Source organism: Strix uralensis, chromosome 5, assembly GCF_047716275.1.
Source record: "Strix uralensis isolate ZFMK-TIS-50842 chromosome 5, bStrUra1, whole genome shotgun sequence".
Taxonomy (NCBI): Eukaryota; Metazoa; Chordata; class Aves; order Strigiformes; family Strigidae; genus Strix; species Strix uralensis.
In genome coordinates, this window is record NC_133976.1 from 8,822,475 (window position 1) to 8,845,116 (window position 22,642).

Consider the following 22,642-nt stretch of genomic DNA (forward strand, 5'->3'; position numbering starts at 1 on the left):
AATAGTGACCTATATATGGGATTTGTCTTCCTTCCAACTTTATTCTTAGCAGAACACATCTGCAATTAATTGTAAATAGCTGGATTTGAAGGTGTCTTGATTTTTGTGGAGTAAAGTTGGCATTTAAATTTTATTCTGCCTGGCTAGTCAATAACAATGTTCTTAGCTTCTGAAACTTGGATAGATTTATAGCTTCGGCAAACTCTTTCACACTGTCATTTTTAAATACACATCATATATTTCATAGAGATCCTTAGCAAAATTTTCAGACATACCAACATGATTTAGAAGTCTAGAGTGTATTTAAATGTGATTGAAGCATTTCTTAAACCAGTGGATGATTGAAGTCACTGATAGCTCAACTTCCTACCAGAAGAGTGTCAAGCCCATATATTTGTGATACTCAGCATATGAAAAAACAGTGAAACACTAACAGTGCTGGGAAGAACACTGAATTTCATGGCTAAGCACCACCTGGAGTAACAAGCAAAGCACCTACCTCTAACCTAGCCCAGTGTGGCAGCAGTCCTTACATGTCCCTAGTATATGGATAAGCAGCAAGAGAGGAGTGTTTCTGGTTTCCAGATAACTTGATTATATTCAGCTGAAGAGTAGAAAGGTTGTTTTTGTTTACTCTCAAATGCCACCACTCTCTGACAAGTTGTCATGTATGAGGAATATATACAACCACCTGGCTTCTGCTTTTGGAGGCAGAGAAGAGGGAACTACTGGGATTTCTGAAGTGCTCTTTCTGAAAGTTTCTCACTGCACATGGGACCATTAAATGATGACTGAGATGGAAATAAAAAGTTGGGAGGAGTCTTTGACCTGGGCAGGTAAAGCAGTTCTTGACTGAAGTGCTCTCCCTACTTGCCTTGGAATCGATGCTTAAAGCTTACTTTGAGACTGGGGATCAATATCTATTCACAAAGAAATGGGATTTATGTTGAGGTGTCTTGTATCTCCATGTACTGTTTCTAGACTACTGGGTAAAAGACCACCTCCACAGGGGTTTAATTCAGACCCTCTGTCCCACTAATGAGTGCTGCAGCCAGTGAAATACTGCTTCTGAAGATGTAACATCTTTCCTTCTTTCAATTTTCTTTTTTTCTTCTTATTTAGGACTAAGCCTACAGGCTGTCTATGTGACATTTTTGTCAGTTCCACAGCAGTAGGAAGATCTGCAAGATGATCAAGAACATCAAATTTCATGCAGCCTGTGTAAAGGCTACTGAGGCTTACAGCTCTGGAGAAGTCTTTCAGGGACCTGGGATGTTGACCCTGGAAACAAAATACTTGAACGCAGCTAGGTTTTCAGACTGAACTGCCAGAAGCCTCAGTTGCTGAGAACCTACTGAAACCTGAAGTGCCTTTTTTGCTGTCTGCTACAGACTCTCGGATCCTGGGAGCCTGTCTTACGGCTTCAAGCAATAACTCAGCAGTACAGTCCACCTGGACATTGTAACAAAGCTGGCTGCACAGAAGTCACAAACCCTAGGAAGGCTGGCATATTGAGCCCCATAGGTTTCATCCTTTCAGCAGGATGTTTTGAGCGAAACTTCAGCTCAACGAATACTTAAAATTCTGGGCCCAGAATTTTATGGTAAAACTGGATTGCAGGTTAGTAAGTTGCAGTCACATTTAGAAATGTTACCTGATGTCTTTCAATGTGTTTGCACAGCACTTAGCCCAATGAAAGTGAAAAGAGCAGAGTTTAAACATGTATGATGTGGGATGAAACTATTATAAACACTAAGTTAAGAGATCCCCTTTCAGTTACCTTTGTGATATATACTTAGTGCTAATTAGTTCTAAATCTCCCAACTCCCATTTTCTTAACTGTGGGATTTTTTTGAATTATTCTTTCCTGTAGATGTTTGAATTGGATGGGTGCTTGAATTACACAGCATATGTCTCTGAATTGTTATGACTTAATAGAAAAGTATGGACAGAACTGTGTACTGTTATTCTTCTGCTCAAATGTCATTTGTACAGCTTTTAGTTTCCTGCAATCTTTGCTGAGTTTAGGTTTCAGGATCACAGCTAATCATGGAAACAATTTCCAGGGACAGTAAGGATGAGAAAATCATCAGAAGTAGTAAACATGGATTCACCAAGTGGAAGTCATGTTTGATCAACTTGTTAAACTTCCATGATGAAGTGACTGGCCTGGTGGATGAGGGGTATTGTCTACCTGGTGGATGAGGGGTATTGTCTACCTGGACTTCAGTCAGGCCTTTGACAACGTCTTCCATAAGATCCTCAGAGAGAAGCTGTTGATGTACGGGCTGGATGAGCAGACAGTGAGGTGGATTGAAAAGTGGCTGAATGGCCAGGCCAGAGGGTGATGATCAGTGGCACAAAGTCTAGTTGGAGACCAGTGACTAGCGGTGTACCTCAGGGATCAATACTGGGTCCAGCCCTGTTGAACATCTGGATGATGGGGCAGTGTACCCTCAGCAAGTTTGCTGATGACACCAAATTGGGAGGAGTGGTTGATATGCCAGAGGCTTGTGCTGCCATCCAGAGGGACCTCAACAGTCTGGAGAAATGGGTCAACAGGAACATCATGGAGTTCAACATGGGGAAGTGCAAAGTTCTGCACATGGGGAGGAGCAACCCCATGCACCAGTGAACGCTGGGAGTCACCCAGCTGAAAAGCAGCTTTGCAGAAAAGAACCTGGGGGTCCTGGTAGATGTCAGATTGAACACAAGCCGGCAATGTGCCCTTGCTGCAAAGAAGGGAAATGGTATCCTGGGCTGCATTAGGCAAAGTATTGCCAGGAGGTCAAGGGCAGTGATCCTTGCCCTCTACTCAGCACTGGTGAGTCCACACCTGGAGTACTGTGTCCAGTTCTGAGCTCCCCAATATGAGAGAGATATGGACATACTGGAGAGAGTCCAATGAAGGGCTATGAAGGTGATTAAGGGACTGGAGCATCCCTCCTGTGAGAAAAGGCTGAGAGAGCTGGGAATGTTTAGCCTGGAGAAGAGAAGGCTGAGGGGGATCTTACCAATGTATATAAACACCTGAAGAGAGGGTTCAAAGAGGATGGAGCCAGGCTCTTTTCCATGGTGCCCACTGTGTATTCAGTTTACATAGCAAGGTTTTGGTAGCTGCGGGGCTGCAGGGGTGGTTTCTGTGAGAAGATGCCAGAAGCTTCCCCCATGTCCAACACAGCCAGTTCCAGAGAGCTCCAAATGGACCCACCGCTGGCCAAAGCTGAGCCCATCAGTGCCACTGGTAACACGTCTGGGATAACATATTTAAGAGGAGTAAAAACTGCTGTGCAACAGCAGCTGAGAGAGAGGAGTGAGAATATGTGAGAGAAACAACTCTGCAGACACCCAGGTCAGTGAAGAAGGAGGGGGAGGAGGTGCTCCAGGCACTGGAGCAGAGATTCCCCTGCAGCCCATGGTGAAGACCATGGTGAGGCAGGCTGCAGCCTGTGGAGGATCCCACACCAGAGCAGGTGGATGTGTCAAGCTACAGCTCATGGAGATCTTGCACTGGAGCAGGCTCCTGGCAGGACCTGTGGCCCCATGGAGAGAGGAGACCACACAGGAACAGGTTTTCTGGCAGGACTTGTGACCCTGTGGGGGACCCATGCTGGTGCAGTCTGTTTCTGAAGGCCTGCACCCCATGGAAAAGAACCAAGCTGGAGCAGTTCGTGAAGAACTGCAGCCTGTGGGAAGGACCCACATTGGAGAAGTTTGTGAAGGACTGCATCCTAGGAGTAGGACCCCACAGTGAGGCAGGGAAGAACATGAGGAAGAGGGAGCAGCAGAGAAAGCGGGTGATGAACTGACCACAACCCCCATTCTCCATTCTGCTGTGCTGCTCAGTGGGAGGAGGTAGAAGAGTCAGGAGCAAAGTTGAGCCCAGGATGAAGGGAGGGGTGGGGGAAGGTGTTTTTAGATTTGTCCTACTCTGATTAATTGACAATAAATTTAATTCCCCCAAGCCAAGTCTGTTTTACCCCTGATGGCAAATGGTAAGTGATCTCCCTGTCCTTATCTCAACCTACAAACTTTTTCATTGAGTTTTCAACCCCTTCCTGTTGATGGAGGAGGAGTGGTGGAGCAGCTTGGTGGGCACCTAGTGGACAGCCAAGGGTTGACCCAAAGCTAGGAAGAGAGGCAATGAGCACAACTGAAACACAGGAGGTTCCCTCTGAAACACTTTTTTATTGTGAAGGTGGCTGAGCACTGGAATAGCTTGCCCAGTGAGGTTGTGTAGTTTTCATTCTTGGAGATACTCAAAAACCGTCTAGACACAGTCCTGGGAAACTGACTGTGGGTGGCCCTGCTTGAGCAGGGGATTGGACCAGTTGACCTCCAGATCTCCCTTCAAACCTCAACCATTCTGTGATTCTGTGATCACATAACTGTAATTATCTACGTCAGTCCAGCTGGATTGTCCTGTGAAGCTTCAGGATAACAAAACAAATAAGAGTGTTTTTATCATCAATGCACTAGATTGTATTGAGAACAAGATACTGCAAAAGAAGTGGGATGCTTCATCGTTGATTCACTAATCACAGTCTAACTTACCTTGACTGGATTCTGGTCTCATAGTCTTATCGAACACTGAAACATCTTCAGTTAGTTTTGACTTACACTGATCCAAAGGAGAAGAGAATTCATTAAACTGCAAGGAGAAATATAACCACAGAAAATGTTAATTTTCATTTCAATCAATTCTTTTCAGTCATAATTTCAATCTTTAAACAGAACATTACTTCAAACTTCATAAACTAGAGAGACTTAAATAGCTTTCCTCAGAAATTCAAGTTCTATATAGTTTAGTACCATAAAGGACATCAGGTAAATATCTTTTATTATCTAGTATTTCCCTATTTTGAAACTGGTAATTCCAAAATTAGTTCATACAAAAGTGGAGTTCCATTCAGCTGTTGGAAAAGATCAGATGTTAGGTGGGTGACATTAAGGTTGCATACTAATGATACCTGATGAGCATTTTCTCTACCAAAGATACTCTGAATGTAAGCCAAAACGTCTTGCTAACATGGACTTTGTGCTAATAAATGAAACTCTCAGTAGTACTCAGAATGAATATCTACACAGATTCTGTTGGAAGTGTGGGAAAGCAAAACAGCAAAAAATTTGCAAAACACACATTTCCTTAACACATGGTGCCCAGAACAAACACAGGACAGGATGGAGATCCAGTGATTTGTGTTGCTGTGGCACCAAGGAGGAATGTGAAGTGAGGTGGAGGCTGCACGGTCCCATTCTTCCACTTATCTCAAGGAACATTTGACATGACTATGCAGATGTATCTCTTGCTCTTTCCCTTCTCTTAAGGATTGTTTTGCACAACTCTGCAGACCTTATCTCTCATTCTTCCTAGTTCCCCACAAAAACAGCACCTTGGACCAAGTAATGTGTTGTGTCATTACTCAAGAAACAATGGCTTGACCACAGTCCCACCCACTCACACATACATACTTAGATAAATACTACCCCGAGTTAGATACAAATTCGGAGGAACGATAATCCGATACCAAATCAGAGGGACAGATCGACGGGTCTGTGCTCCTCACCCCCCCCAGAAGGGACACCTTTTGGTAATATTTGGGCCCTCAGCTGTGCTGAGTGATTACCTGGGAATTAAGTGTGTGTGATTGGCCTCAAGTTGAGCCAAAGAAGTTTTAGACTAGATATTAGGAAGTATTTCTTTACAGAACGGGTTGTTAGGCATTGGAATGGGCTGCCCAGGGAGGTGGTGGAGTCCCCATCCCTGGAGGTGTTTAAGAGTCGGGTTGACATAGCGCTGAGGGATATGGTGTAGTTGAGAACTGTCAGTGCTAGGTTAATGGTTGAACTAGATGATCTTCAAGGTCCTTTCCAACCGAGATGATTCTGTGATTCTGTGACTGCACTTGTTTTTTGTGTGTAGTGCTATATAGCCAACCTGCAGTTTGTGCATTTATCGTAGGCAATCTCAAAGAATCTGTAGATGTTGCATAAGAATAAACCGTACTATTCATGAACCTGACTGCTTCTCTTGAATGCAACCAGACCTACAGCGTACGGGCTGTTCATGCATCTGGTGTCAGGCCTATAGTTACGGCCATCATTGGCATACCTATTAAGAGATAAATTCAGCCTCCTCTAGCCCCTCTAATCTCTGAGGATCGGCCAGAATGCAAGGGGATTCATCTCTTATCAAATTAATTAATTATTGTTGCATTACATGCAACAGATTCCATTTAGGTATCTATTATATATCCCACAGTTTCACGATGTAGGAGCAAACTTATGTGACTGAGGGTCATCATTCAGTCTTCAAACTTAATTAATACTGTACTCCCCCATCTGCAAATGCTTCATAATATTTTCTGGGGCAGGATAATTTCACCTAGGAGCGTACCAAAGAAACTTGTTCTGGGACAAGTTTCACTTTCTGGAGAGAAAAATTGCAGTGCAAATCTCTTTCATCATCTAAAATCTAAAGATCATTTACATAAGGAAAATCAGAAAAAGGACAGAGTGATCAGGGTTGTAAATGTCTGAGAGTAAAGATAAGACCGGATCTGCTGGTGTGAGCTTTCTGTGTAGTGCATCTCAGATGATGGAAAGCAGCTGTAAACTGGTATAAGCAGCATTTGTGATTCTCTGCATAAGTGGAGCAATGCCAAAGAGCTCTGGTGTATCAACAAACCCAGAGCAAGTGGCAGCTGCATCTTTCTAGACAGATAAAGCTTCTACTGAAAGCAGTTTGAAGAAAACATTTGCATATATACAGGAGTGTATTTGTTTGTATGTGTGCATGCATGCGTGTTTACACGTACACATGCACAACTCTGACAGTATGTGCTGGGCCTGGTAAAACCACCTGGTATTGAATCTACCCAATCATCTCTGCTACCAAGAGCAGTCTTTTACAGTCTTGCTAAATGCCAGCCAGAAAACTAAAGTCTTCCATACTATCAATAACCCTTTTTGGACTCAGGCAGAATAAAGGAGGAAAATTTAAAAAACCCCAAAATCCAGATGCGCACATTAGGTCAAAAAATCTAGTGGGAATGGACATGTGGAGGAAAGACTGGAACTGATTAACTGTAAGTGTATGCCAGGACTGGTAGGGTGGGTAAAATAGACAAAGAGGCATGAAGGGATGGAGGTTTGGGTAGTGAGCCAGTTTGGAAAGTGTTGCAAGCCCATTTGTTGATGCACAACATGGAGGTAACATGAGAATCTGGAATATGGAACATATTTGGGCAGGATGGCTAAGGGCTACAGATCAAAGAGAATAAGAGTTAGCATCAAAGTACAAATAAGACAGATCTTAGGGTGCTAGGAGAAGGGACAATGATGACAGTTGTCCAGTAAAAAAGGCTGGCCCAGGAACGGGAAAGCAGTGCAGGGGTTGGTCAGTCCTGGATGCACTGGTAGTCCGAGAACAGGCTTGAGTTGGGGCTCAGAGATGTGAGAAGGTAAAAAAAAAAAGGAAAATCTCAAAGAAGAGTGAAGAAGAATATGGCTAGCCAAAGAGATGGGAACTGTTTGGGGCATACTTGTTTGTTGCATTGGAAATGATGGATGGGACACCCAAGCACTGATGGGACTTGTTGGGAAAAGCATGCTCAGGTGAGAAAGAGTGCTATTGCTAATTTCAGTTGTTAGGCTCAGAATAATCTCTCTTAAGCATCCATGAACAGAGATTTTTTTTCAAGGCTTTTAATTTGCTCATCTCCTTGTAGATTTTCTTATACACAGTGAATAGAACGACCCAAATATCAAATCCCTCTGCAAAGCATCCTAGAGCTATCTAATCTTTCTAAGAAAAAATGGTCCTCATACTTTTTTCTAATACTGAACAACAGTATTCTCAGGGAAGTCTTAACTGTTTTGATTCAAACAAACTAGTTCTGTGTCTGCCTGGAGAGCACCATCATGGAAAATTCTTAATCAGAATGATCAGGAAAGTTATGAGTAACTAATAAAAGTTCCTAAATTAAGGAGTATCGAGCAACACTAATTACAGGAAATGCTGGAATATTTATAGACACATACACACATTTTTGTGGAACAACCTCTAGGCTTTCAACTTTCCTGGAGTAATCTCAGCGGAGGAATCCTTTTAAGTGATAACCTAAATATTTTGGTTCAGTATGTTTATATGCAACCCACAGATTTCCTTGAAAAAATGAATCAAGTCTGGCACATAGTTGGGGTTATGGCTGACTGTATGTCTTATTCACTAGAGAGTTTATTTTCCTATAAATGTATTTTTTTATTTGTTTGGAAGAAACTGCGTTTTGACTTTATGATTTTTTGAAAGATAAGGCTGAAGCAATTGTTTACAGTCATGTTTTATTGTCTGCTAGCACTTCAGCTAGTGTGCAATCCAACAATTGCTAAATGCATCTTTGGTTCAGAAACAATTTATTTTCTCCTATTATTACCAACGATGTGACACTTTGGCGAGTTCTTTTGTAGCAAAACTCAGAGAAGCCTCACTAGAAGAAAAAAATTGGGCTTGCTTTATGTTTTTAAGCATTAGAATCCTTCATACTGACTTAACAATTATCCAGGATAATGCATATTGATGAACATAGTCAAAGCACATTCAAAATGGCAGTAATTTCACATTCAGACATAAAAGTTGCACCTACAGTTTGGTGTATCGTATGAAAATACAGATACTAGCTGTGGAAAGCCAGCGATATTGTGGTGATATGGGGTGGTTAATAGAAAAGACTTTTACAAGCAGAGCTCTTATTCACAGAAATTACCTGTATTTTTCCAATTATAATGGAGCTGGAAATCTTGTTTTAAGCATTAAAGCTTATTATACATTCCTGATACTGTGGGATACAGAGAAAAGAGCCTGCTTTCCTTTTACACTCCCTTTGCCTTTTGGTATAAATGAAATGATGTTACTCACAAACACTTAAGTCCTGATTATGATGCCCTGCCTGCAGACTCCTACACAAACACAAGCAGAAGGAAAGGTGACATGTTGATTCATCTGGCTGCAGGTAAGGTCTATATTCCCTACTCCTGTATTATGTTATAGGGCATCCTGTTTGTTACACATCAGAGTCTGTGGCCCAGGAACAAGCACTATTGTGTAGTCATATCTTCAGGCAAATATTCAAGAGTATGACATTTACTGAGGTGTTACCAGGAAATGACCATTTAGGACATGAAACCTAGGGATAGGAAAAAAATGTCCAATAGTAAAATGCCAGCTTCTCAAATGGTCTTAACCGCTCCACTGAACTTTGTGAAAATGCTCCTTTACACCAGCTGAAATCTTGGACCATGATCTTTTAGAATAGACATCCATTTCTCTAAATTGCTTGTCAAGAGGAAACACAACACTATATTCACTGTTACTCAGCTAGCAACTATGTATTTATCATGATACTCCAACTATGTCCTGCTGCTGTTAGGCATCATCTTAATGTTTCTTTTTACCTAAGAAAAATAAGATCAGTGTCATCTTTGGGATTCAGTTACAACTGCAGCTTGTAGGTGGAAAATATTCCTTGCAAGCAAGCTTCTTAAAAAAAGAAACCCGAAAAATTCCACAACTCTTCCAAATTGGGAGCCTCAGGAGAAATTAATTAGAAATGGTTACAAATAGTAGCAGTAAAAATATTAGATCTTGAAAATATTACAGATCCCTCTCTAGTCTTTATGTGAAAAAAATCTAGGAAAGAAGCAGGCACTGGTGCTTCTTTTAGTGCTTGCATGAGCCATAAAGTAAAATGTTTGGAAAATACCAATATTTAATGACAAATGCTGTAATTTAGAGTACAAATGATGTTTTATTTTTCAGCAGTGAAATAAAATAGCTCAACCATTCCAACTTCTGTATCAATCTGCCATTTTGTTCTCTGATGATGTCTTTGGAGTAAATATAAAAATAAAATATTTCCTTAAGAATACCCAAATGATTTGTTTCAGGGCTCATAAACATTTTTTATGAACAGCAGTTTGTTAATATCTAATGTTAAGGAGTACCAGCGGTGGTGTAACTATTCTAGACTATGGATACCTAAGAAATAATGTTTATAGGGTTTTTTTAGACTGATCTGATTGAAAAATGACATCTGCTTTGGGGGACAGAAACCTTGTGAAGCTTATCTATTTTTTCCAAACTGATGTGATGTTATTGTTACACATATTGCTTTGGAAGGTACACAAATGCTGAGGGAAATCAAAAAGTCCTTGGGCCTTTTGAGGCTTGATTTTTATCTTGCTTATGTATGCACTCAAAGGAGTGGTCACAGCAGGCTTGCTTTCTGTTCCCAGGTGCTCTGGATATTCTGGCCACCTTGACTTTGTACCGTGAAGATGCACACTGGATGAAGTAGCCTTCAGTGGGATATGTTCCAGGCAAAGTGAGTGGGATTTCTCATTCACTTTGTATGTTCTCAGAGATCTGAGTGAGCAAGCTTGGAGGAGTGTTTAGACATATTTGGGAAGTGGTGTTTGAATATCTGCAATGCCATTTTATGATCCTTCTTAAAACTAATCTCTGTCATGATGCACACAAAGGTTGACTGTAGTTATATTGTTTATATGCTGTGATAACATCCCGATCGTATTAATTAATAGGATCTCTTGCTACTCTGCATTCTTCTGTCCATCTATGGGTTCCTGCCTTACATTTTATATTGCACACTTGTGTCTTTACAGCACTTATCCTGCTGAGATCATGGTCCATGACTATATTTTCTATCTATCTCAATGAATTAACAAAGAGACCTAGCATTGTTATCAAAGCTAATGTGGTAGTTTTGAAAATTTACTGTGCTGGAAAGTCTGAAGCAGAGAAATAGTCATGCTACCCAAGTTAGGTAGACTGTTTATGCTGGGAATAGGATTCATCTTATTCTAAGACTAAGATCTATAGTAGGAAAGATGATTCACTCCCAAAATGTGATTTTTAGTTTAATTTTGTTTTTTCTCTTCTTAATATGAAAATTATCTAGATGTTTAAAATTAGGGGAGATGTATGTTACCTATGTCTTGTTGTAATGTCTTTTTGACATTTATTATATAAAGAGACAGATCTGTCAGCTCCAGAAAACAAGAATAAATAAATAAATAAATACAGCCATCACTCTTCACTGAAACATGCTGGAAAGTCAGGCACTTATATTAGTGGTTTAAATGTAACTGTTGTGCATTATAGTAACAGAAACTGTCAGTAATAGCAATAACACTGGAAAGCTTTTATCAAATTAAGTGATGGGTCTGTATCAGCTCCCAACAGCTATGACTTCACTTCTCAGAAACCAGCAACTGCTTATCTGTAGCACTTTTTCTTGCCATTCCAGCAGAATCCTCATGGCCTGAATGGCTGGCGGGAATTGCTTCCAAGCTATGATCAGCACTGTAGGTTAAGACAGTCTCACACAGCTGTGCATGGGTAGTGATTAGTCCTTTCATTGAAATACTGTGATTTGAAATAGAAGTTGTTAATGTTGTCTGACAGTGTCTTGGCAGAGAGGAGATGGGCAGATCCCTTCTCCTCCCTCAGTAGTTCTTGTATCTGCTGTTTTATTGAAACAGCTCATCATATTTGTAAGCTTCAATGCGTAATTCTTAACATACTCCCACATAAGGATCCATTGAACAACTTGCATTGTCTCAGCTACTTTTGAGGAAAAACATCTCTTCAGGAGTGCTCATGAAACCTACAATCACTAAAGTTTCAAAGATAGTAAATGTCAACTTCTTCAGCCCATTACAGGAGGTAGTTTCTTTGCCACTTGTGAAGATAAAAGTTAGGAGGAATAACATTGCCCTTTAAAAGAATGACAAAAACCTAGGGTAGTATACTAGGACCTCAGCTCAGTAGTATGGTAAAAATTGTGAGTTCATTCTTGGAAGGGAGAAGTTGGAGCTAAATCCATATTAGATGAAAAAAATTTAATCAGTTACTAATCATACTAGTAACCTTTAAAATGAAGGAATTCCCTTTCTCTGGGCTTCTTAGTGGTTATTTCTTTTCATACTCCTTAAGAACAGGCAACCTTTATCTAAATCAGACAATATGATTGAATAATTTTAGTGGATAATATAGTGAGAATTTACTAAATAAAGATTGTATAGAGACCAATTTCCTGAAGGGGCCATTTCCCTTAAGCTTATTGCTACTTTAAAATAGAATTCAGGGGTGACTTAGGCTTTTGGGAGCCTTGCATCTCCGATGATTTGTGGGACTAAGACTCTTCCATCTCTTAAAGTGTATTGCGTTCCAGCTGCCTTAGGTAGCTCTAAAGTAATTTGCTTGGATACAAAAAGCAGTATAGTAGGTTTTCATGGCACTTTGCCCGGACTAATATAGCTACTTCTAGCTGTGTTAATTAGTCACAGTGGATCTCCACAATAAAGCTTGTTTGTTCAGCACTTGCTCAGGTATCTTCATGCTGCACTGCTCTATGACATATAGGTATAGTCTTGGGTGCTTCTAAAATTGTAATCTCTTGCCAAAGAGAAAATGAACATAAAAATATCCATGCATATTCCATGTTTTTTAGCTGCTTGTTGATTTCCAGATCTGATGCTCTCAGACTAGGCCAGACCTCTCCTGCAATACGTCACTCCATCAGCAGGGAAGTTTCAACAGGATTAAATGTGAGTTGAAGCACTTTTTAGCCCTTATCATGCTGTTAAAATGTGAACCATAAACTCTATCTCTGTCCTACATGTCTCGATGTTGCAGAACTAACTCAAATGAAGAATAATTTAAATGTATTTAGAAGAAAGATTGCATTGAGTAAATGATTCCCAGTAGAAGCCGGTCCCTTATATCTATGTTATAATTTGAGGAATATCTGTAGGCTTCCTTCAGGACTGTGCTCACTGTCCAGTTTGGAAGCAGAATTGCAAATATAGTGAGGAGCTGTAGAGACCAGACTGCATCCAGTTTTATTCCAGTTCAGCTCTGTTTGGGATGGGACTATTAGGAGCTCAACTTCTCCTCTACTGGACTTACAGTCAGATACAAACTCAGAGAAGTAATAAGTGACCCACACAGGTCACTCCTTTTGGCAGCTTTCTAAAACCTTTTTTGCTGTCTTTCCCCCATTCATTAAGCTAAGAATGATAACGGAGGAAATGCTTAAGAAATCAATGTGTTGAGAAAGAGACAGCATTTTGTATTTGGCTCCTTGTTGGATTAGAATTATAATTCCATTTTTCTTTTCTCTATAAATGCAGCACTGGTGAAAGGTGCCAGACTGACATGCCTGGAGAATGAATACCTCTTTTTACACACAGTTGTAGTCTAAGCACATCAGATGTTCTGGGCTAGTAAATCTCCCTAATCCCAAGAGGTAAATTCCTAAGAGATGCTGTTGGTAAATGTTAACTACTTTCCCTGAGATGGAAGTCAAAGTCAGAGAGAAAGAAGATGAAGAAACACAGAGACATGCCCAATAATTCTGAACATATCACTGGGAAAGACCTCTCTGCCAGTTTGATAAGGAAATGTCCTGCTCTCTCATCTTGCTTTGAATGTGCCTACCAATTTCATATTGAATGTCAGAGCCTTCAGCCACTCTACAGTTGACCCATACAATGCAAACACAAAGCTGCTAAAACACAACCTTTAGCTTCTGATGAGGCATTATCTTGAAGACAAAACAACTGTGACAGTTTTTCTTAAAAGTGAATTTTCTACTCATGAAAAACAGCAGTTCAGATTTCTAAAAATAACTGGCATCTTTGCATGCCAAAGTTGAGAGGTCTAAAGGAATGTGTCAATTAATTGAGTAGGGAACTTAAAAATGAAAACTTGTTACAGGGATGTGTCTGGACTGTAGATAGGGAGGAAAGAAAGATGGAGAGCAATGTGTGTGCTGGAATTTCTACCCAATCATGTAGCTTGGACCAGGCACTCTGAGCCAGATGATACTAATGGGGAAGGAGCTATTGCTCCCCATCCGCTCTCCTTTGCCAATCTTAACTGACTCATTGCTTTGGAAATTCTTGCCTAACATATTCATCCATTTCTCGCAGAAACTAAGTGTTTCAGCTAGAAATAAAACAGAAGATGGCTAGTAGTGACATCTCTATGAAGAATTCATAACACATGACTTCGCATCTCAGAAACGTCAGAAAAGGTATAATTTATTCCTTTTCCCACTCTGCAATATGTCTAATACCTTTGGCATAAAAACTGCATGACCCAACTGCTCATATTAACAGCAGTGTTGAAAAGTGTTTTGTGGTTATGAACCCTTCATTCCAGCATGCACAATAAACAGGACATGGAACTACCAACCGCACACCTGATGGAGGAACAGGCCACCCTGTTAACGGAAGGGAATATGAAGACTGATTTTCTTTGTATCTGTGCCCTTAGAATTCCCCTTGTGCAGCTCATGGGACTTCTGATTCCTCTAAAGCTTTTCTGGGTGAATAGGATGTCATGCACTGTTTTTTCAAAATTACGGATGCTTGAACACTGGGGCAGTACCTGCGCTGAGTGCCTCTGGCTTCCCTCTCTCACAGTGGCTAAGCAGCTGACATTTAGGTGTCTTTCACCACAGCAGTGGAACTACTTTGAGACTCTTACCTCTCCCTACCAACAGTTCTCATCAAATACTTATGAACTCTATCCTTCAACCACCTGTATTTCGGTAAAATTAAGCTGCTTTCACATGTTCAGTTTAGAAGTTACTCTGAATAGGTGACAATGATTTTTTTCATTTTAAACACTTGCACAGCCTAAGACTATCTTTGGTGCTGATACACTGTCTTTCCGGCCAGCAAATCTCCAGCAAAACTGTTTTTCCTTGGAAAACAAGCTTCTTAACAGAGCACGTTACAAAATATGTCTACTTTAGATGGATAATTTTGATATTGTCTCCAAAAAAACCTCCCTGCCAAAACAAAATGTTTTGAGTGCAAAAATCCTTATGGCAGTTATGGTTGATGGTGTCTGAATGCCGTGTACCCTTCTTCTCTAGGTCTTCTCTGCTTCCAACTGACTGCATTGCTGACAGCTCCCATAATGCACAAGTCCCAAGAGTACAGGTTTATGATGCCTCATGGGAGTTAGAGTCTGCTCTAAAGACACTGTCTGCAGAGGAGAAATGGACCGTGAAGAATCACCTCCCATAAGGCACCGCAGAAATATTTCCAAGAAAACATTTATTTTTGTACTTAAAAAAATATTTTGATTTTGAGGGGGTAGATCCATGTCAGATATACAACCAGAATATTTTTTGAAGCTTTTCTTATGAATTATTCAGTTTTCCTGTGCGTCCTCCTTGCCAATAAAACTCTTACGTTGGAGACAGATATCTGAACACTCTTACAAGGACAGTTTGCAGCGACAGCATAAAGAAGATGGTGGAGTCAGCCAACTCAACCAGCTGCAGTAGTGCTGAGCTCTCCACAAACACAGGAGCATTCCAGAGGTGGAGTAATGACCGCAAGAGTCTCACAGTCAGCACATTTATTTGGTTTTGAGGAGTAATGTATTTGATGCCATACGGTGGAGCTAATCTTGTTTATCAGTGCTTCCCCATCCATTTGGTTCATAGTAGGAATTATCACACAAATAATTACTGATGCAACCTACTGCAGAGCAAGACACAGGTGTGAGTGGTCTGAGGAGGTCTTAGCACGAGACTGCCAGTTGAGACTGAACCGAGACAAGAAAGCTCATCCATTCTAAGTTACACTGAAACACCCAACATGGGATACATAAATAACTCAGCTCTGAGAGATTACTGGTGGACATAGCAAACTGTTTACTTATTTCAGCTCCATATTTCTATGCTATAGTCAAAAGACTCTATTACCAAAGGTGCCCTGCTAGACCTCTTTTTGAACAGAGAAGGACTGGTGGATGATGTGGCAGTTGGAGGTCGACTTGGGCACAGCTATCATGAAATAATAGAGTTCTTTATTCTTAGAGAGGCCAGGAGAGGGGGCAGCAGAACTGACATCCTGGACTTCCAAAGACCTGACTTTGTCTTGTTTAGTCACCTCCTTGACAGAATCCCGTGGGAAATGGTCCTGAAGAGTATAGGGGTCCAGGAAGGCTGGACACTCTTTAAGAAGGAAGTCTTAATGTCACAGGAGCAGGCGGTCCCCAGGTGCTGTAAGAGAAGCCGGTGCCAGAGAAGACCACCTTGGCTGAACAGGGAGATTTGGCTGCAATTCAGGGAGAAAAGGAGAGTTTATGGCCTTTGGAAGAAGGGGCTAGCCACTCACAGTGATTATAAAGATGCTGTGAGGCTATGCAGGGTCCAAATCAGGAGGTCTAAAGCCCAGCTAGAAACTAATCTGGCTTCAGCAATCAAGGACAACAAGAAATGTTTCTATAAGTATGTCAACAGCAAAAGAAAGACCAGGGAGAGCGGCCATCCCTTGTTAGACGCAGGAGGAAACATGATAACAAGTTATGAAGAAAAGGCTGAGGTGCTTAATGCCTTCTTCGCCTCAGTCTTTAATAACAAGACTAGTTGTACTGACAGAATCCAGCCTTCTCATCCAGAAGACAGAGACTGGGAGAACGACCCTCCTGCATTCCAGGAGGAGATAGTCAGTGACCTACTGCATCACATAGACACACACAAGTCTATGGGACTGGATGGGATACACCCGAGGGTGCTGAAGGAGCTGGCTGGGGTGCTCACCAAGCCACATTCCATCATTTACCAGCAGTCCTGGCTGACCGGGGAGGTCCCGACAGATTGGAAATTGGCCAATGTGACGCCCATCTATAAGAAGGGTCGGAAGGATGATCTGGGAAATTACAGGCCTGTCAGCTTGACTCAGTGCCCGGGAAGCTGATGGAGCAGCTCATCCTGAGTACCATCACACAATACATGCGGGACAACCAGATGATCAGGCCCAGTCAGCATGGGTTTATGAAAGGCAGGTCCTGCCTGACAAACCTGATCTCCTTCTATAACAGGGAGACCTGCTTATTGGATGAGGGAAAGGCTGTGGATATTGTTTACCCTGACTTCAGTAAGGCCTTTGACACGGTTTCCCACAGCATTCTCCTGTCAAAACTGTCTGCTCATGGCTTGGATGGGCGCACGCTTTGCTGGGTAAAAAACTGGCTGGATGGCCAGGCCCAAAGAGTTGTGGTGAATGGAGTTAAATCCAGTTGGTGGCCGGTCATGAGTGGTGTCCCCCAGGGTTTGGTTTTGGGGCCTCTCCTGTTTAACATCTTTATTGATGATCTAGATGAGGGGATCGAGTGCACCCTCAGGGACCTGGTGTTTTGATTGACAGCCAGATGAACATGAGCCAGCAGTGTGCCCAGGTGGCCAAGAAGGCCAATGGCATCCTGGCTTGTATCAGCAATAGCGTGGCCAGCAGGGACAGGGAAGGGATCTTACCCCTGTACTCGGCACTGGTGAGGCCGCACCTTGATGACTGTGTTCAGTTTTGGGCCCCTCACTACAAAAAGGACATTGAATTACTCGAGCGTGTTCAGAGAAGGGCAACGAAGCTGGTGCAGGGTCTGGAGCACATGTCGTACGAGGAGCGGCTGAGGGAACTGGGGTTGTTTAGTCTGGAGAAGAGGAGGCTGAGGGGAGACCTCATCGCCCTCTACAACTACCTGAAAGGAGGTTGCAGAGAGCTGGGGATGAGTCTCTTTAACGAAGTAACAAGCGATAGGACAAGATTTAATGGCCTCAAGTTGCACCAGGGAAGGTTTAGACTGGATGTTAGGAAGTATTTCTTTACAGAACGGGTTGTTAGGCATTGGAATGGGCTTCCCAGGGCAGTGGTGGAGTCCCCATCCCTGGAGGTGTTTAAGAGTTGGGTTGACATAGCGCTGAGGGATATGGTGTAGTTGAGAACTGTCAGTGTTAGGTTAATGGTTGGACTAGATGATCTTCAAGGTCTTTTGCAACCTTGATGATTCTGTGATTCTGTTTGTCTATAATGAATTTATTGACATATCTTGAGGTACTGATACACAGTGGGTCTAGTGTAATTCCTTAACAATTACAGTTTTCCTGTTCATGCCTGTGTTTTTTCAAGGTTAACACACCATCCAGTGTTTATGCTATTTTACCTTACCAACAATCTGCCTTTGCAGTAGCTAATGTTACTTTACTGACTACCTGGGGTATCTGTGTCTGCATCAATTTGATGCTCACCTCAACCAACAGCAACAGGAGATTCTTAGCCACTGACCACAGATATTGTGTGTGAAAGGTTCATGCCTTGAACTATTGATTGGCAAAGTAAATGCTAGACTGAGCGTGGAAACAAGAGATCTTTTCTGTTAACCTTGACAAAACTTTTAACACACTCAAAAGGGCTAAATACCTCTTTGATACAGTCCTGAGTTGGCAGCAGCATATCACCCTCTGCAATTTTACTGGCACCTTTTTATTCTCATGTATTTCAAGAGGGCTAGGATTGCTCCCAGTGTAAGGTTTGTCTCTAACTCCACTGAGAGCAGGCACTTACATTCTGCTGTTCAGTAGCCACTGGAAGAACATGGCAGGGTAACTGCTAGAAGAGGGATGCCAGCTACCAGCTAGCCCTTGCCTATTTTGTTCCAGCAGGAACTGGTGGAGACAGCAGCCAAATCACTGCTTGAAGTCCTCGATTCGAATGGGTGAACTTGTACAACATCTTCCTTTTCACACACCACCCTGAGTCACATTAGGAGGACTACAGAGTGCCAGCTTTCTAATGTCTGTGAGAAGCAGAGCAGTGTTCACACTTCCCAATGCATTAGTCATTCAAATCCACCCTGTCTTTCTTCTGTCATACGTTTATTTGTGCATGAGCAGGTAAGCTCAGAATAAGTTAGAATCTCTTCTTGGAAAAAAGGAGCCATGTAAGGCATTTCTGTACAAGTTTTGTACTAAAATTGCTACAACTCCACTGATGTGTGTTTCACTTCTATCTGTGTAAATCTATCAAGGTTATAAGATACCTGGAAGCAAAAGCTGTTTGCATGCTTGGGAAATGTTTTTGAGAAGTTTCCTCCTCATTCTTCTACTACAAGAAAGCAGTTCTCCCAATTACTAGCAAGAATGAGGGGTAAAGTTTAACCATCCAAACCCATCTTCTTCCTTCTGGCCTTCTTGACACCCGCTTGCACCTCACTCCTGAAGCTTGGTTACATGCTGAGTATTCACTGCACACAAGACACCAGCTGGAAAAGGGAGCCTGAATAGCTGTTGCTATCTTGTGTCAGGAGAAGTTGACAGTGGGGAATGAAATCCAAGAAAAACAAAGTTGGATGAGGGAGACATACTGTTTCTCCTCCTTACAAACTGTGGTTCTTTCACGTCAAATCCCAGAGAATGAAAACACAGCAACAGTTTTAGCTCTATGAGTGCAGTCTGAGAAAAAAAAGTCATCAAACCTGCCTGCTTTTCAGACAGTCTCCACCTTCTGCACATTTTAGATATATGTATATGTATACTTATATGTATATGGCCTGAAGACAGTCAACACCTGTAATAAATGTGGAGTCATCAAAGAATAAATCTCATTCTACATTGACCAGAATTAAACTGTTAAAGAACAAGAAGCAAAATATCTGCATAATCCCCAATCCTAGCACCAGGTTAAGCACAGACAGTAATCTTTTCTCTGTCAGTACAGAAATGCACAGAAAATTGAAGAACTGGGATCAGTACCCTGCAGCAAGAGCAAGTGTTTTGCTGCTCAGTCTGGTGTTTGGAAGAAAACAAGTTATAGAAAAGGAGATTTATTTTCTCCAAAATTATCTGTTCTCCCCAAACACACTAACAGGAGGTATGTTGAGAACAGTATACTCCAAACACAACAGTAAAACAAGCAACAGAAAAACAACTCCCATTATTTGGAAGTAAGCTAGAAAAGATGAAGAAGCAATTGTATCTTCAATCTTCCCAAATTCCTCTTCAACCGTGAAGAGGCCTAACAAGCAGACAGCTCTTCGGCAATTTCTTCCCTCTCCCCCTTTTCAGCATTGGCCTCCTAGAAAGTAAGAAGCTATGCTGTTTCATAGACCAAGAGATTATGTTGTGCCCTTAACTTTCTCCTTCCCACCTCTAGGAGCTTTGTTGTGCTGACTGTGCCTTTTCTCAAACTGTGAGTGTTTTCCCTGGGACATCAATGTCTATGAATTTGAATGAAAGTTTGCTCTCGTTTCCTCAGACACATGCCCTGCTGCTGGAGAGTGCTGCACTAGATGCACTGAAGAGACATTTAGTGAACAGAGAAATGGGTGGGAGCCAAAAGATACAGTGCCAGTGAGGCACCCTTCCTTGGCTAATGGCAATGGACTGGTCTGATGATGGGGAGAGGCAACTCCCAGTGCCCTGTAGACCTGCAGTTCATGCTGATTGCCAATCTTTTTCCTGCTCTTGTTCAGTTGTACTTACAGCTCAAGCCTGCACATCAGCTGTCTCTCACCAGAAAGGAACTACTTTGCTTGACAAAGTACTCCAATGCTGAACATTTTTTGTCTGCGGATACTTGTCTCAGATCTTGGACATGGCTTTGGGAGAGGTTTTGCTGACACCATGGGTTGAACCAGCAAAGAGATACCAAGCTTTCTCCTCTGGAAGTGAACATGTGTCTATGTCAGTGTTTTAGTTTGAACCAGAAAGATGCTTTTTGAAGATGATCTGCTTTTGCCCACTTATCATTTTTCACTTCACACTAATGGTCTCAGACCATGCAAATCATGCCCATCTTATATGGAGCTAAACCAGAAGATGCACCAGAGGAATACACTCAGTGTGCTTCAGCCATAGGTGTTCAATCTGCAGGAACAAATGGAAACTAATCCCCAATGCAGCCCCCATAAATGAATCTGCAGTAATGGAAGGTCTACAGCATTAAATATTTCACCTTTCAAATCTCTTCTATAGACTATACTATTTAGCAGCATGGACAGATGTTTCTTTCCTTCCTATCCTTCTGCCTTCCTGCCTTCCTGCCTGCCTTCTCAACAGGAAAATTAGGTAAAATTTGTGTTATCACAATAACAGATCCCTCATAACCTCAGTGTTGTCTCAGAGAAAGCCAACATCTGACTATCCTGCTATTCAGAGGAAGCCATCTCCAAAACCATTGTATGTTTCACCAGTCGTGTATCCTACTCTCTCAGACAGATGTGATCACCACAATAACTCTAGTTACAAGGAGAGGCTGCTGGAGGTGTGAGCTTAGGAAATGACACAATTCTGGTTGAAACAACGTGGATTCAGCCAGTGACCAAGCATGAGAGAAACATATGACACAAGTTAATTTTATTTGTTTGTTCTGCAAATGTAATGCTAAATTAACTGACAAGGCCAAAACAAATCCACAGAAACAAAATGCAACAAAATGTAACAACACTTTTTATCAAGTTGCACAAAAGAAATGTTGCTGAAAGTGTTGCCAAAAACTAGGAATACCACTCCATCACCACCCCTGTTCCAGATTTGGAGAAAGACTGTAAATCTCAACTAAGAAAAGATTTACAATTACATCTAATTTTTGTGATTAAATTTGGGTGCAGATGATCATTGTAATTTAAGGAAAACGTAGGTTTATTTAACCTGATGAACCTTAATTCTTTTATGACTAAGAGTACCCTCAGATAATACATCCTTAAAACTGTTTCCCACTGAGGACTAAGGACAGTGAAGTTACTTCATAATGGTCAAAGACAGTTTTTGTGGGTCAGGTGATATATAACTCATCACTTAGGCCATATCTCCAAGCTTTCGATTACCTATCGGCTAATAAGGGTTTCCTCACAGAAGTGAGCTGTTAAAGAGAAAAAGGCTGAAATAATGAGCTAAAAAGAGAGCCATGTAAATAGCCTACATTGATGTGTAGATCTAATCTTTGTGGGAGCTATAAATTTCTTTCTAGAAACCATAAACAAAGGACAAAATTAGTTCTGGTTAAAATGTTTCTGAAAAACTCACTCTTACAAGCCCCACTGAAAGAAAACTTTCATCTCCACAGATAATTGAACTATCTGTAGGAGAGGAAAAAACCCAGATATTAAATGTGGGATTCACCTAACCTAACTTCATCTCCTTGAATTTTAAGTGTCTAAATTAAAGCAGTCCTCTTTGCTTTCCATATTGAGTACAGAGTGGGAGAAATATCTCTAGAGAGTAATTAATCTTCTGTCTTTCAGTCATCTGTCTTACACAGGTATGAGTTGCCTTCTAAAGGTATGTACGTCTCTCCATTGATTGTTGAGCAAATCCAGATAGGCTTAGTAGAAAAGCCTTAATCATGAAGGGTCAAGTATGCTCAATCCCATGGGTCAGTGAGTAGATTGGTTATGCCTAGAGACAGTGAAAGGCAGTGGTTTGTTTTTACTTTGAGAATAGCCTAGGACAGGGCCCAATATGTCTGATATAAAGGTATCAGATACAGAATATTAAGAAATTTATATTTCTTTCTACTTCTATCATAGCATATGACATTTTTCTATTTAAAAGACAGTGGTATGTTCTTGTAAAAATAGTTGTCCTATGAGCACATAAATCTGAAGAATGAAAATACATGGACCCTGTTTCCCCCCCCCCCCCTTTTAACTCACTCATTTCATTAGTTACTGCAAGTGGTAAAGCTAAATCCAATCTTACGGTGTGTTTTGGATTTCCAGTGGTGAACTCTTAGGTGTTTTGCAATTAACACAGCATGAAAG